Below are 17,335 nucleotides of genomic sequence, written 5' to 3'. Positions count from 1 at the left end.
CAGTTGTATCTTTAAAAAATGCTTCATGTGTATTCACATTTCAAAAATGAAAAGAAGGACATTGCAGAGTGATTCAGAAAGACAAGCATATGATGAAGTAGAGCAACAAAGTCACCAGTGAAGACAACTCAAGCAGAGATGACCTTCCTAAATTCCATATCACTAATTCTGCTCCTCGGAGAGAGTGCTTTAGCATTTGTATCCTAGCACAACATTTCCTTTAACTCCGTATCAGATCCTATATGCAGCTGCTGTGATACCATAAAACAAACCAGCTGGAGAAAGCAGTAGGCTGTTTCTAAGCCGTTCTTATGAAGATTAACTGCTCTTCAGAAAATGATCATTCCTGGATGTTTTTTGGCAGGAGGCAAAGGGGAGGGAGGAAGATCCTCTATGTTTGCTTGAGTATTGAGGGTAAATATTCTCTTTCACACATTGCTGATCTACAAGATACACACATCCTGAAACCCTATGCTTGTGCAATGGGAGTAAAAAAACACAGCTGAACTCCATTAAGCTACCATCACGAGTGTAATAAGCTTAGAGGCTCTATAGCATTTTGATTTAATATGAAGAGTGTTATCCAACTCAGAAGTCATGGGAACTTCCAGCTACAAGGGAAGCCTTTTCTACTTACTCTATTAGGAAAACGATACTAGCACTTTGGAAAGAAATCCTAAAGAAATTTTATCTGGAAAGCTCCTCTGGGAAAGAATGTGCCATTTTAGATATAAGAAGATAATGGGCAGAATTGTAACAGGACCGTGGATCCACTTAACCAGACACAGAAAAAATATGGATGAAAGGCACTAATAAGCACTAGTATTGTTTGCAATATTAAATTTGCCTGGCTCATTTGTAGCTTTTGTCTTACAGGAATTACCTCCAAAGGTATTTCCCAAAAGAATGCAAGTTGATGAAGAGGAACTACATGTTTGTTTACAATAGTCCATGCTGGCTGACTTACTTTGCCTTTTTTTTTTTTTCCAGAAGTACCTTGAGTATCTTATGCCGAAAAATATTTGTAAGGGTTGTTTAGAGACAGAGCTCATATGCATAGAGAAAACATAAAGATCAGACCACTGTGTACCAGGTGGTAATTAAAGCATTCCTCATATTTTTATTTTTTTTTTTTTTAAATCACTTCATTTTCCAAGGCACTCTGTGTGACTGGGATGTTGCCCACCTTTTTAACAGTCCAATTGATTTAACACTTTACATACTTGCTTGAGTGATTGAAACTTTAATATGGAAGAGATAACAATCTCAGCATAGATTAGTGTACATACTCCTCCTGTAACGTATTCCTTTCAGCACATCTTCAGAGAGTGTTTTATAGCACAGATATTTCCCAAAGCAAGAGAACTATGAAAGTATCCACCCTTGGTATGTGTTTACCTTGGAATAGCCTCTTGAGTGGCTTCTTTCTCTACACAAATAGACTTCCCCACAGAGACATAATTTCCCTGCAGTGCAAATTAGAAAGCGTTTTAAACAGAACTTCCTATTAAAAAAAAAAAAAGAAGTGGGGGGAAGAAATTTGGCCCCCATTCCTTTTCACCTCTTCTCAATGATGAATAGCCCCAGATACTTCAGCCTGTGAGGCAGATCCCACTTGAAGCAGCACCAGCAAGGGAGGATGGGAAGGAGTCTGGGCTACCCTCTGCGGGCATTTACATACCTCTCCACTCTGTTCATGACTGCAAAAGATTCCCATGACGGAATCTTTAAAAATCTTGGAGAAACAACTTAGTAAGTGCCTACTGGCTTTACTTAACTGTCAGTGAGACTTAAGGCTTTGCTTAACGGTCTCTTTCAATAAATGACAGCCTCGTACATTGTGGTAGCACTAACAAATATTATACTGATAAAATCTATTAGCACAATTGTCATTAACTGGTTTCCTTGAAGAAAGATCAAGGGAGAGGTCAAACAAATATAGGAAGGAAGGTAAGCAAGCCTTTCCCATGAGGTAGCAACTCTGCACCTACAGAAGCAGATATAAGGAATGATACACACAGGCACAGGCAAAGCAAGAAGTTGATTGATGGTAGAAGCTGGAAAATCAGGGGGGCAAGGCCACTGGTGACAGCTGGGCTGAGATCTGGGGGTGGGAGTGAAGGAAGAAAGTAGTGATACCTCATGAAGTTATTTTCATGCCTTCATGCTCAAGTGCCCTGACTTCCAAGGTAAGCCGCTTTTCAGAACAAGAATGTAACTGTCTCTGGCCCCATCAATTCTTGGCTCATGTGCTCAGTTTGCCCACAAAAACTCAGCACGATTTTTTGGGTAGCTCCTTCTCCATATTTAGTCCCTGACTCTACTCTTGAGCAATGCCCACTGCTGAAAGTGAGGATCTGCACCACTACTGGTAGTGAGACAATCCGCAGGGCCCCCTTCCATGCCAAGTTCACTTTGCTTTGTAATTTTCCAGCCTGCTACAACTTGTGCTGAAACCCTGCACAGAAATGCATATTTTTGAAAGCAGATCCTGCCCTTTTTCCCCAGCACATTTTTTTCCATGTCCTTTTTAATTTATTTTTTTTCGGCAATGCTTTGAGCAAAGAAAGAGGACTCTCAAGCGAACGCGGAGAGAGGTGGGTTCATCCTAACCAGGATGAATCTGGAGCACGCCCCTCCCCCCGGCCCCTTCTGTGCGTATGTTTCCACTTCGCTGTACCTCGCGAAGTTTCCCGGGAGGGCGCCCGGTCTGGAAGTGCCGGCTGACCGTGCTGGGCGGGGCTGCCACTGCTCTAGTACGGGCTGGGCTGTTCCCTTGGACACCCACACGCGGGAAGGATGAGTAGGAGGGAATGGGGCATTAACTTCAGTTTTCCGTCGGAGCGGGACGGGGGTTCGTTCTGCCCACGTTCCTCTCCATCGGGTGAGACCGGAGCGCCGCGGCCGGAGCACCCCGCCCGCAGCAGCCGCCCCACGCCGGGTTGGGGGGTGCCGCTGCCTGGCCCCTCCTCTCCCCTCCCTGCCTTCCTCCCGGCCCGCCCCGCCAATGCCCAGCGGAGCCCGCACCGGGCGGAGCTGCCCCGTTCGCAGCGCCGCGCGGCCCCGGTGCTCCGCGTCCGCCAACAGCTGCCGTGCACCATGCGGGGCTCCGAGCCCCGGCCGCGGGCATGACTCAACGGCAGCGCTCCGAGCTGCGCCGCGGGCTCCGCGCGGAGCCAGGCAAGTACCGCGGCGGCAGCACTGCCCTCCCCGCCAGGGTGCGCTTCGGGGCGGGGTGTCTCCTGCTGTCTCTCCCGGGGTGGCTGCTCCGCGCGGAGCGGGTGTCTCGTTCTGGCTCCCGCACGGACGCGGCTGCGTTTCAGGGGCAGGTCTCCTCGTAATCCTTCCCCTGAGCTGCCCGTGTGTCGGGGGGGATCTCCTACGTCCTCCCTCAGTCTTGGCTGCGTTTCAGGGGCGGTGTCCCTCGAGCGGCGGGGAAGTTCGGAGCCGAACGAGGAGGTGCTGGGGCTGGACGAGTGCTGGAGAGGAGCTGCCTCTGGCCCGAGTTGTGTTCCTCGGCCCGGCTGCAGGAGGGACGGGGGAGATGGGAGACCTCACGGCGTAGGTATGCGTGAGTCTGGAGGAGAGGATCTGCTTGGCTTTGGACTGGGTCAGAAACAACCTGAGTGTTTCTGCAGTACAGAGTTTTGAGAGCCTTTTTCTTGAGGCCTGTTTGCATAGTGGGCTTTTTCAGAATGGTGGCAGAATCACAGTGCTTTTGCCTCTACGTGTTCTTCCAGAAGACCTGTCAAGTGCAGTCAGTTTGCCTTCATGTCAGGACACCGTGATGGGCAAAACAGCCCTTTTGTCACTGCCTCGTATTTTTAGACTCACCAACAGAAACTGCAGTGTTTTCTGGGGTGAAGAGCATGTGGCTCTGGAAAAAAAAGCAGAGAGCGTGGGGGGTGGGGGGGAGATGCTGAGCAGCAGTTGCCTTTGGTGATTTTTTTTTTTTTTAAGGCAGTGGGACCAGCAATAGAATACCATTTTAGCATGAAATAATGGAAAATAAAGGAACACTGTAAATGTTACTCAAAATGCCCATTTGAAATTCTCAAAAAAAAAATGATCCAAAATAAACAGCAGTTGAGTGGAACAATTTTCTTTGGAGGCAGTTTCCACTGGAATAAATATCAACTTCAATTTAAAATAATAATAATAATAATAAAAGGCTGCATCTAGCTGTGATATTAATAGTCCTTTCCAAGGGCTGGAGAGTGCTTACAACCAGAGAGACTTAAAAAGATCCTTACAATCTGGAGCAATGTGTTATTGCACCTTTTGCTGCCAATTCTAGAGGTGCTTGCAGCTTTTACCTGCAAGCCCTAGCCAGAGCTGTTAAGACAGATGTGTCTGTTTTTCTCCCGTCTTTCCTGTCTTCTACCTTCAGAATATCCCTTAGTACTCTGTTTCTTTATGGGACCCTCAGCTGATGCATTTTGTGTAACCCAAAGCGTTGCTGTGATGCGCCAGCATTACTTGCAGATTTGGAAAGCAAGGGCTGCACTTTGCCTCAGCATCGCAGCGGGCTGTGAGCTCACCCAGCCGGAGCAGCAGGGCTGCAGGTGCCTGCTTGGGCACGAGTGCAGAGCTCCTGTGTGAGCTGTGCTCCATGGGATGCACAGAGCATCACAGGCACTGCTCCGCAGCTGTCCCAGGGCTTTCTTCAAAGACTTGATCATCAGTTTGTCCAGCATGGCTTTAAGCTAACGTTAGCCACTGATACTTGATGGGCTTTATATTAACAGTTGTGTTCTCTGCCATGAGGTAGCCACCTCTCCAACTTTCTGAGACCTGACGCAACTCATGACCCGCTGCAGGGAAGTTCCTGGGTGCATTTTTTGGGTCCCTAGGCTGGTGTTCTCCAGAACACACTTAAAGAGGAACGCTTACTTTGTGGAATAAGAAAGAAAGCAGTCAGGAGGCTGCACATATATTTTAAACCCTCTCATCCCAGCAGGATTTGTAGCAAAACAGTTTTCTCCAAGATCTCACTGCCTGTACAGTTAGATAGATTGGGAAGCCTATTTATTTAACGCCCTCTAGTGATGTTTTAAAATTTAACATAGATTCCTTTCAAGAGGAAAACAAATATTAAAGTTTATAACTTAAAGAAAGAAATGCTTAGATTTCTTGAGAGTCTACTGCTTCAAACATAGTATCACACCTTGCACGAGCACACGATCTCCTTTTGGATGGGCAGCACTACACTGCCTGCTTGGCAGTGCTGTGCAGGTGACATCCTGTGTCCTTGGCTGGAAGCTGATTGCAGAAGGCATCTCGAGGAGCTACCAAAGTATGCTCCGCACCCAATCTGTGTGGTCGTTTTCTCAATAAAACATGGAAATCCAGCCTTGCCAGCTCCCTACCTCACCGCATGCTTCTGATCAAGGACCTGGCATCTCCTTAGGATATTCTCTTTGACTTTTCTGGCAAAGAGTCTTCATGAAGATCACTGTCACCTTGTACAGCACATAGAAAGTCTGCTTAACAGCACCTTCTCCATTTCAGCCAGAGCATGGCACTGCGGCAGTCACTGTGATTTGAAACAGACAAAACCCCCACACTTTCTTTCATCTTCCTCTTCCTGGCATTTTCTCCTGAGGGGTGTTAGAGCTGTGGGAGGGAGGACTGGAACAGGGAAGGGTGTGCAGGGCACAAGTAGTCAACTCCTCTTTCCTGTTCTCTCCTGTGCTGTCCCTTCTCAAGTTCCTCTGAGAGCAAATGGTAGGACGGATAATGATGTGAAAGCTTCCAAAACCTGGTGCTCATAGCAAGCCCCTCTGAAAACAGGTAGGGTGGAGTCCAGCCTGTGGCACGCGAGGGAGAAACTGAAGCAAAACAGGATGTTTTTGTGATTTAAAAATTATTTTTCTTAATTCCTGTTGAAAAACTTGGTTTGGTTTGGTTTTGAAGTTGCCTGCAGCATTAATTAGGAAATTTATGAACAAAAGAGTTTTGTGTGTGTATGTGTATGTGCTTGCATAAGGAAAGTAAAGAAGGAGGCTCAGGATAATTTTCTACTTGAAAAAGTAATGATGCCAATAGGAACTGACAGTGATGCCAATGGAAACTGTTCTGTTGTGGTTTCCTCAAAATTAAAAAAAAAACAAAACAAAACACATAATAATCTGGTAGAATCTATCAAAGATCCACAAAAATGCACAGGACTGGAGATGCTTGTTTACACAGAAACTTACGTTAAACCCAAGTAATGGGAACAAGGTGTAAGGGGCAGATTGGAAAGCCTTTGAGGTCTTCTGCGCCATGTAGTGTGCCCTGTATTCGGCCTTGTTTCAGCTGATAGTGATTTCACAATTGTTCCTGCAGAGGTTAAGGCAAAAGTAAAAAAGAAACACTTGGGAAAATGAAGGTGAGGAATAATGTATGAATCAGGAAAATCATCTTTAAATAGAACATTTCTCAGAGTTTCCCACTGCCAGCTCCTTTGGACTGTGCCAGAAATAGAGGCACAGAGAGTGACATCTCAGAAAAGCCCATGACCGCTCACACTCCCCAGTGCCAGTGCAGATTACAGATTTACAAATCCAGGTCCCCACAAAGCACTGGCATTGATGGTTGACTTCAGTGGAAGAAGGTATTTTCTGTCTTAATCACATCCTCTCTTTGGCTCACTTATGACTTTCTGCAGTAGCTTGCAGGAGTTGCTCCCATGGGATAATTATGACAGCTTCATGTAAGGGACTTATAATGGGAGAAGCTCCATTCTGCTGCTTTTCTGTTTCCATCTCTTCTGCTGTCCAGAAGCTAGAGCCTATTTTTTAAGGCTTCACAGCTTAACTTGCATTGATTTATAGCAAGATATTTTGCTGTAAGGATGTGCATATTCTCTTGTTAGCCTCACTTGGCAAACCACCCTCTGACTTCCAGGTGATTTGATCTCTGAGCTCTTTGTCCTCTGTGATTAGCTTCTCTTCCCTTTCTCAGGCTGCTGGCATCTTTTCAGGCTGTGTTTTCAGGCTCCTCCTTCACACCTTCTTTTTTACATGGGCTCAGCTAGCATGATGCAGCTCCAGCCTGCCTTGCTCGGCGATGTCTCTCTCTTGGCCTTTTTCAGTGTTCCACTCCTAATGTCTTCCTGCAACTCCAAGAACTGGTGAAGAAGTGCAATTTTTGGAGCCAAAGTCTGCCTTTGTTTGCCCAGCTCATGTAACTTTAGACTTGCAGCTCCACTGAAATTCATGATGTTTGGAGCCTCATTGTCATCAACTGCAAAATTCTGTGGGATTAAATCCTACAATCCTACAAATCCTCAGGACAAACCTGAGATGAGTTTTGAGGGGGGGTTCAACATTGAGTATTACTAATAACTGTGCTAACTGTCTTGTTATTGTGAAGCAGATGAGCAAATGAGAGAAAGGGGAAACTGCCTTTCATGGTGTGTGTGCTAGAAGAGGTGCTGTTGATTAATCCATCTTAGCCAGCCAGCTCTGAAAATGCCATTTAACAGCCCTGGGTCTGTGGAGCACTAACGGGTTGCTTAAAAGTCATAAAGGGATTAATGTTCAGCTCTAATGAAATCCAGACGCACAGAGCTGCCTCTTTCCAAGCTCTTTTCTGTGGCCAAGCTGCAAATAAAATTATTTAATCAATGTAAATACATGAGAAGCACCAGACTTGCAATGTGCAGTAGGTACTTAAACTAACAGGCACCAAAGGCTACTGGCAGTACCTGTTGGAGAGGAGTGGGTTTCCCACTGACACTCTGCTTGCAGCAAAACTGATCACTCCTACAGTGGGAACATGGGACCTTTCTTGGAAATCACAATTCATGACTGTTTTTGCATTCAGACTGAGGGAAGCTGGCTTGGAAGTAAGCCTGCTTCTATTCCTAAGGAAAAGCCAAGGCAGGTATAAGGGCAGTGAGCGTCTGGTCACTCTCTATCGGGGATGTGTTGGAGGTCCACTAAGAACCTGGGAGCTAGCACTGAATATGTGTCTTGTGCGATGGCAGGAAGAGGGAGAAGTGAGAATTCATGCCACAGCATTCAAGGGGTGATGTGCTGCCTGTTCAATGGATGTGAAGCATTACTACATCATAAACTATTTGTAGTTAATGTTTTCTCTTCTGTGTGCAATTTTTATCTTCCTATATCACATGCTGAGTGCGGGTGCTGGTAGATCATCTGGGCCCTAATGGGCTGATCCTGCATACTCAAGCTCAGAAACCCTGTTTTGGGGAGACGAGTAGTTCTGTAACTGGGCAGACCCAGCTGTCTATGGATTTTTACTTCTTTTCATGGTAGGAGGAGGAATTGTGAACCAGGAGAGGGGAAGGAAGGGGGTTATTTTGAAGACATGAAGAAATATTGTACATTCTTCTGTTCCTCTGGTTTGACTGCTCTACAGGTTTTTCATTTTGCCAAATCACAACTCAGTGAACTGTTTATTTACATTAAAAAAATCCTGATTCTTAATTTACTTTGGCCTCGGCAATGAATTTTTATACTGTGAAATTCAGTAAGCTTCCTCCTAATGTTATATATACATCCTACTTTAAAATAGAAGCTTTTGCTTTTGCATTAAATGTTTTAAAGGACTTTTTAAAAGTATGCACCCACTGATTTACCACATAAGTCTTATCAGCAGTCACCCTGTAATTGTTTGTTGCTGTATTCGTAATCAGAGCATACCACAGCCCAATGCTGGAGATCATATATACATGCGTGTGTAGAGTTATGCAGAGGTTTTCTTAAGACCTATAGAGGCAAGAAGGCATTCCTGGTCAGACCAGAAACATGAAGTACAGAACCATTTCCAATATTTATCAGTCTCTTCAATTTCCATCAATTAGTTAGAAATGTGCTGTACTATGCTGACTATAGAGAATAGACTTGCATTTATGTTTCTCAAACCTTTTCAGATTTATATCAGTGTGGAAAAAAAATTGTCCAAATGTATCCTTCAAATGTTTATATTCAGAGGGTGATCCCGTTGAAGGTGATGGCTAATAATCATCCTCTCCAGGGCTAAGCATTTCTTCCTACATTGTTGTCTCACAATACACTGAACACACTTGTGCTGGACCTTCAGATTTGCAGAGAAAAAGACTTCCCGCTGATATTTTCAGATGTAGTTTACCATAACTCTCACAGGTTCTGTCTACAGGCACTGTATCATTGGGCAGAGGCTTGGAAATAGCAGAATTTTTTAAATTCTTGTATCCATCAGTTTTCAGGTCACTGTCTGGTAATGGATACCATAGTGTGGAAGCACAGAGCTCCATTTGGGTACCCAAGTGTTTACAGAGGCACAGGTGATGAATAGGAGCTAAGTGGCATTATCTTTCTGCTGAAAGCTTTTGGAGTCCTTCTTTAGGTACCTCTCCTGCATCTTGAATGTCATTTAAGTTTTGCTTGGTTTTGGGACCCTGGGCAGCGTTATGGTGAGGGACCAAGATCTTGTGCCCATCTCCATGTGTGGGTGCTCATGGTGAAAGTTGGTAGCGGTTCCGTAGCTGGAAACACAGACCCAAGCCTTGACAAATTTAAGTGTCTTGATTTGGGGTCCAAGGCAGTGCTATTTAAGAATATGGACCAATACATCTGCTGTTCAGAAAGATCAGCTTCATTCTGGAAGGCCTCTGATGCTCTCCATGAGGCATCAGTCTCCCCTGTGCTTTTCAGGACATACTTTTTCTTTGCCATCTGCTGCCAGTGTTGCACAATCCTGGGGAAGGAAGGCCCTGCAGGCACAAATAACCCATGGCAGCAGGGGAAAAATGAGATGGAACAGATTAGTGTGAGTCAAACTAGTCCCCAGTCACGCCCGGGTGGAAAACCTACTCAGTCTTTTGACAGTGTGGAATTGTTTCTCCTGATCACCCTTATATGGGACATTTTAAAATAAACCGTCAGGGCTCCATTTCTTGGAAGGAAAAGGAAATGTTTCAGTATGTCCTTGCAAACTGATTTAGCGCCATCAGGCTCCGCATATTTTAAGAAATGTTTGAGTTTGGTTGGAGCTGCTTTTTGCATCAAGGGAGGGAGAAGCAATTAGTAAAACAACATGTGAAGATGCACTTGTGTAAAACAGTTCAGATAAATATTTGCACACAATTTTCTTAGTTCTGCATTCACATTAAACTCTACTCCATCTCTCTGAAGGGTCTCGTGTCCCACAATAAAATATTGTGCTGCAGCCACCCAACAATATTTTGCATTTTGTTCTCTGATTAATTAGGCTAACTGTGGATGTAAAGTAGATTAAAGGGTTAAAGTGGTGATGGGAGAGTTAAAGATTTTGCCTAGCATTTGCAAGGAAATGTTAATGCTTTACCAAATGTCTTTGCTGGCAAAATTCACCCCAACGAAACCTGTCTTCTGCGCCCTGAATTTTCACCCTGTTCAGAGTGAAGTAATGAAACTATTAAAATATAAATGGACTGACAGGCATGTCCTTACCTGACATGCAGCAATATGGAAAAATCAGGCAGGAAGAAATGGAACAGTGTTGCATTAGCCAGGAAACATAAGGGATTGCCAGAGTCTCAGGTTGGAGGGAGGCACAGGGCAGTTAGCATAGCGTTAATTGGGTTGTGCGTGTACCTAGAGCTGCTCCTTGTTAGCGGAAGTGAACCGTTTGTGTTATGGAAAAACTTCTTGTAGCCCCAGTGGCAGCAAGTGGGCCTGCCTCTTCAGACAGGTAGAGGATAACAAATTTTAACATATTGGGAATTGCTAATAATATTCCATGAGATTTCATCTGCTTAAATTCTGTCTGCTCACAGACATTGGTCTGTGCTTTTGGATAAACTCCTTGGCAGGAACTATGTCTGCCTTTTCTTTGCTGTGAAAATGTCACAATAACAACTTGTGATTTGAGGAGAAAGGAGACCTAGCTTAGATCTCTCCCAGAAGGACCTAGCTTCCAAGTCTAGCTCTGCCACTATGTTTCTATGCCACTGTGCACACATTACTTACGTCTTCATTCTGAGCTTCACTGTCTCAATTTTTCAAGCAGTCTCTTTGAAGCTGAAGTAGACTTATATGGAGTAAGGGTAAGGAAGGGCTTGGCTGAGTAAGAACTGTAGTGTTTTAGAACCCACCAGCTAGAAAGAGTTATGGTGAAACACAATAATATGGAGGGAAAAGCAGTGGCAGCTGGCTGTCCTGAAACAGCTTTCGCTCAGCCAGGGGTCTTCCTCTAGACATGCAGGGTTTTCTTCTCTTCCCCTGTCCGCCTGCCCTGGAATGTCTCTAGAGCAACTGCAAAGGTCTCATGTACTGCAGGGATGCTCACGTAGCATCCATGTGGGAACTGGGATGGGGTGTCTCAGCACTTGGAGCCACTCCTACAGCTGCTGGAATAAGAAACCCTGGTCTTTGGAGTGAGGAGCCAGTGCAGCTGTGTGAGCACCCTGAGTTGGAAGTCTTAGCCTGATGCATTTTCTCTTGGCTATTCTAAGTCATGGGAAAAGGCCTATCCGGTGTCTTGCAGTGGAGTATGTGACAGAGGTGCTAAACTTGCCTGCAAAACCCAGCTCTACTCAGAGACAGAGCACAGAGCAATGGCAGCTGTGAGAGCGGAACCTTGCAGAGGTTCTGCAGACCAGCCACCAACAGGTAAAGTACATTAGTTTTTGGTCTGTCTTCTCAAAATGAGGCACTTGCTGTCACACTGAGGGCTGGGAGATGTTTGCACCCCACCACCACCAGTAATGTCAGACCTTGCTGGTACCATGTACCCGGATGTGGCAAGTGGAGAGGTGCCAGAAGCTGATGAACTTGCTGCAGGCTTTGCATAGGAGGCCAGCTGTGACCCTTGCAGCCCTGCTACTGGAAAAGCTGATTCTGACACCCCCTTGGCAGCAGCTAACCCACAGATAACAGCTTGCAGCCTGGAAAGGTGTTATTGCAGGATTAAAGCAGTGCAAGGCCACAGTGCTGCAGTGCGGTCTTGAGCTGGCCTCCCCACTGCAGGGTAAAACGCAGCATGGAGGAGCCAAGCAGTCTGCAGATGCACCTGAGCCTGGGGTGATGGGAGATGCCCGTCCTTAGCAGTGAACAGTGTTTGCCCTCTTGCTTGGTCTCAGATCAGCACTGTAGGGGCTGTTTCTGAAAGCTGAATTGAGCTTCTGGGCAGTCTGGTAATGACCCATTTAACACAGTTCAACCCAGCTAGGGATGAAGTTGTTACAGGAAATACAATGAATTGCACAGAAACATGTGTAGCCTTCCACCCAGAGATTTCATCTGCTCCCTGGTGAAACCAGCCCCTGCAGTGCTTGTCACTCATGATCTTCATATGCACTCCAACACTGGGGGAACTAAGGGCAGGATGAATACAGATCTGCTAGAAAACACACTTCCTTCCTCTAGTCAGGCCTTTCAAGAATGTTTTCATCTCTTGATCATCTCACCTTGCCTCCATCTACAGACTCACTGTCTGTTACATCCCTTACAACACATGCCTCAGGCACTACTGATATGTAGTGTCATGTAGAACATCATTTCTGTATTCCGGCATCAATAGCTTCTGCACATCCACAGATGAAATGTTTAGGGATAGCATGATTCATTAAATGAATGTAAAGTCACTGACCATACTGGACAATCATTGATTTACCTGAGCAAAGAGGTCATCTTTGCTTGTGTCTGCTCAGTCCCAGAGATTTTCAGCAAGGTTTGTGACCTCTGTTTTCCTCTTCCCTGCAGGCCCCTGAGATCTTCCTCGTGGTGAGCATCAGAGCTGGAACGCTTGCAGCCCACCTCTTGAGGCCAGGCTCCCTTGGGACCGTTTGTGGGGTTACTCTCGTGCTGGGTGCCTAGGGCAGACTCAGGCTGGCAGTCTGCACAAGATGCAGCTGCTCCTCTCAGGACCTTCGAGTTCACACATAGCTTGGTTTTTGGAGGGCCTGCTCCCTTCTTGCCATCAGGCTGTGCTGGCCGGCCTGCCTGGCCGAAAGCTGGAAGGAAGCTGATTAACAATGCCTAACCACGATCACCATTGTGACAACAGATCTCTGCTATATATAGCATCTTCCCCTGACTAAGAAAAGTGTAAAGCTGGGGAACCACCATGGGAACCGAGCCATGGCCCAGGCCTTTGTTTCAGTCCTAGTACTCCAAACAGTTACCTTTTAAGGGACAGCTGGAAGTGAATTAGAGAAATTTTATCTTATTCTGGGTGGCATGCTGGGCAGGGAATCAAGGCTACAAAGAAAACAAGTGCTCTTCCAAGGGCCTGGTGGTACGGTGTGGAGAGGAACATGGCTTTTCAGGCCAGTGTCACTCAAGATCGGGCTGGCAAAGGGTTACACAGGCACACATGGTGAGATGCAGAGCAGGAATCTGCAGCTGAGGCAGCCTCCCAGTAGGGTGGCACCAGGCACCCTGCAGTGGGTTTGGCCTTGCAGGGAATGACACCAGGTCTGCTGGGGCCCCTAATAAAACTGCTCCTGGTCACGGAGTCATGTTCGCTTTTGTATGGTTTCTCAGGTGGCAGATGAATTCTGGGAACAAGGGGAGAAGGATACAGCATCTGTATGAGTGCAGTGCATGAGAAGGTGGAAAAACTGCAGCAGCAGGGTGTGCTGGCAGTGCAGGGATGGCTGTTAGCCCCTGGCTTCATTTTCCTTTCCTCTCTGCCTGGTGCATCATGTCAGTGGGCTGCTGTGTTGCATGATGTTCCTCCTGGTCTTACAAAGAAATCAGGATCAGAGGGAGATTACGTTTATAGTGCTATTAATCAAGCACTTCTCCCTACATTAATTTTAAATGCAAATAAGCATAATGAAATAACAAGCCTGGTAGTTTTCAATTCTTGTAACCTAATGCCAGATTTCCTTTTTGCAGTGGACAATCTCTCCTTCTCTATCTGTCTCTAATTCAGTTTTCAAAATAGGAATGCAACTGTGGTGTTATACAGGCATTTTGTAAAAGTGTCTTACACTCACATAAACAAGAGACAGAACAGAAGGCAGAAGTGTCCCATATTATCTTACAGTAAGATACTTCTGCGGCAATGCTGCTGTTAACATAAACTCATTGGATGAAAGAGCAGCAGTTTTTTTTGTGTGGATCTAACTCAAGGCATCAGTTAATTGTTCCTGTACTCTTAAATGTCTTCTAAGTTATTTTTTTAATGTTACCTAAGAACTAAATAACTGTGCACTATATTTATGCAGTAAATTTTGCTTTAATGTGTGTTTACTGGGATCAGTTAATGAATAGCAGAGTTCAGCTGTCTGCCCTGACACAACATAACTATACTGTGTATTCATAGGAAAAGATTATTTCATGAGATGCATGCAAGAATGAGAATAATATTGGTGTTATTAGCTCTGAACAGTCTGTGATGCTTCAAGAAATCAAAGACATTGTGATTGATGTATTGCTGTCTCTGACAGTTTCTTCAACAACATAAGCCTCCCTAACTGATCTAAATGTCAGCACAGAGTTTGCTCAGAGTCCACATTTATGAATAAATATATATGTATTTTAAAAGTATATGATACCCTTTCACCATCTTCAGTTTACGACTTTAAGACAGTGAACTAAGAGCCAAATTTTCCATATTAAAAAGTAACAGAAAGTAAAAGCTCAGGGAGAAGCTAATTTCCCTTGGAAGTGTAAGCTAGGTGCCTGTAGCCATACTAGTGACACCTTGGTGAGGTTACAATCCTTTTTCTCCATTCAGCAGTATGCAAAAAACTCATGGTGAAACATCAGTATGCTGGAAGTAGGTGTAGACCTTGTAGAGAAAGGTGATGGCAGACATAACTGCTTTAAACCAGTTTTAAATTACCCAAGAAAGGTAAAGGCCACAATCCTGTAAATAAAATACTTTCTGATGATCAGGGCTCACCAAATACACCAGAGGAGAGGATCTCTACTTAGAGATCCTTCCCTTGCAGCAGCCAACCCTTGAATGATGTCTAGGGAGCTTCCATCTCCGCTCCCAGCACCGGCTGCGCCCCTTCACCAGGTGCTCCATCACTGCTTCAGGCTGTGACTTAACATTCTAATACATACCTAAATTAACTCTCTCCCTATATTTGATCATATTGCTATTAATGCCCCTGAATACAGGGAAGCCAGACTGATAATGTTGGTCTAAATTCCGTACAATGGTTTGTAATGAAATGCAGTTTCAAATCTTTTTAAATCCCGCTTATGGTAGCAACAGAGTTGGCGTAGGAGCTCATTAAACAACCAGGTATGAAGGAACAGAAGGGGTGATGGTTAAATTAAATTCAGAGCTCATTGGGCAGATGGACTTTTTCTTCACAAAAGAAGTGCTGATGAGTTAGTGTCCTGGATCTAGAATCACATATTAATTTTTAGACTATGTCCATCTTTAACAAGAGTCAGTAGTGGTAAAATCAGTGCACAGTGCTTCCCTTGTCCAAGAATGGGAGGGAATGGCTATCATCCTCGCCTCAGCAAAGAGTGTATGGGGTGGACGTATGCTAACTGACAAATCTTTCCCTGGAGAATGCAGATCCACTGAAAACAAAAATTTTATGGAGGCACTGCTTTGGCAGAGCCTTGCGGTAAAATGGAGAGCTCTGAAAGAATTCTTCCTATCACAAAGGATCTTAAAGCTTTTTACCAGGCAAGTTTCTTTTGGAAAATATCCTTGTTTTCTGCCAACTCACCCACTCTGCCCTATGGTCTCTAGCACGGCAGAAGTTCTGTCACAGGATTATAGAATCACCAAGGTTGGAAGAGACCTCCAAGATCATCTAGTCCAACTGTCCACCTACCACTAATATTTCCCCACTAAACCATGTCCCCTAATACAACATCTAAACGTTTCTTGAACACCAAATCTACATCTGTCACATCTTACCACATAGATGGTCCTGCAACTGGACAGTCGTGGGCTTGCATATCGCCAAGCCAACCATCACCTTGTCTGTCTATCTCCCACTCCTGATCTGGAAGCGGAATCTCTTATCCGTGCCATCATAACTTACAGTCTTCCATAGCACCAGCAGCTTGTAAGCAACAGAGATGTCTTTCCCTGTTGCTTTTCACTGGCTGATGGAGATGAACCTGACCAGGCAGCTTCTCACTGCTGCTAGCAGAGTGCACTAGTCTTACGAAGTTGTACCAGCTGCTGTGGTCACAGAAAACATATGGCATTTTTGAAAACATGTCAATGCTTATGAAACAAACATTTCTAATTATGTTTTGCAGAAAAATTGAACTTTAAAAACACATTTTAATTTTCAAATGTGAACTATAACAAATAGCAGCATTCCACTGTGTAGCTGAAATGCTGAGTCAAAGCCTGAAGCAGTGATGGAGCACCTGGTGGGAAGGCAGGGCCAGCCCAGGGGAGCTCAGCTGCATGCAATGCACCTGAGTGACCGAAAGGGGTGGAGCCAGGATCCACCTCTTCCCAGCCCTCATTTTAGGGTTGGCAATGGAGGTGAGGGTATCTTGCTGAAGATCTCTGTGCATGTGAGGCCTTCTAAGGGTAAGCAGACTTTTTTTTTTTTTTTTTTTTTTTTTTTTTTTTTTTTTTTTTGTGTGTCTGTGGCTGTTGCATTTGGACTTGTCTTCATTTCCTGCAGCCTCGGACTTTGCCACTCTGCTGTTATTGCTATACTTTCCATCACATTATAGCATTATATACTGCTACGGGCATTATAGGCTTTGAACAACTATTGAGAGTGGGAAAATCCAGCCTGTACTAATCAGGTGTCATTATTTTTCAGCTCCCTTTCACCTCAATTATGTGAAAAATAACATTCAAGTACAGAGATCAGTGGGGGGCTGGGAAATCTGCTCGTGCTGGCCAGTGGAATTAATACTGTAGGCCTTACATGGGTTTGGAATGAGGGCCATTAGACTCACCACTTTCCCAGTGCCAAGAAATACGCAGCTAAAATTGGCAGCTCAGAGATGTGTAATACACAAACAGGGTCTGGAGTGTTGCAAGCATTCAAGTGCTGTCAAGTATGTTGGGTAAACGAGTATCTGTTTCCATGGTTTAAAAAAAAAAAAAAACAGTAGAGATTATGCTGTGTCCCTCTGAGGGTTCTCTAATTCAAGTGCCTGGTTAATGTGAGCAGAGCTGACTTCCAGCAAAACTGCTCCCTGGCTCTGATGGGGTGGGGCACAGCAAAGTGTTTTCTTCATCTGAAAGCACTGCTTTGTGGAAATGCTGTGTGATGCTGTCCAGTGCCCAGGTGACCTCCACACTATAGATCACCAGCAGCTGCCTCCAAGCACCAACAGTTCTGGAGGGCAAAGAGGCTGTGGCTGCTCCAGAGAGCTCCTGTGTGGAATGTTGCAAAGCTGAGCATCCATATGTTAGGAAATGACTTAATTCCATTGCTCTTGTACCCGACTCCAACTTG

General features: G+C 45.1%; 1 protein-coding gene across 3 annotated transcripts in view; it reads left to right on the top strand.

The window, feature by feature from the left end:
* LOC110403202 (rho GTPase-activating protein 20-like) overlaps nucleotides 3,047-17,335 on the top strand; it is a 32,999-nt gene continuing 18,710 nt past the window's right edge. Inside the window, exon 1 of one of the 3 annotated variants that reach the window (XM_021406202.1) lies at nucleotides 3,047-3,180. The gene's annotated coding sequence lies outside the window, so the exon portion shown is untranslated. Of the gene's footprint in view, nucleotides 3,181-3,434; nucleotides 3,566-3,936; nucleotides 16,450-17,335 lie in introns of those variants that run through there. The other 2 variants (XM_021406203.1, XM_021406204.1) reach the window with 2 other exon arrangements.

Source organism: Numida meleagris, chromosome 8, assembly GCF_002078875.1.
Source record: "Numida meleagris isolate 19003 breed g44 Domestic line chromosome 8, NumMel1.0, whole genome shotgun sequence".
Taxonomy (NCBI): Eukaryota; Metazoa; Chordata; class Aves; order Galliformes; family Numididae; genus Numida; species Numida meleagris.
This window is presented reverse-complemented; position numbering and strand designations above follow the sequence as displayed.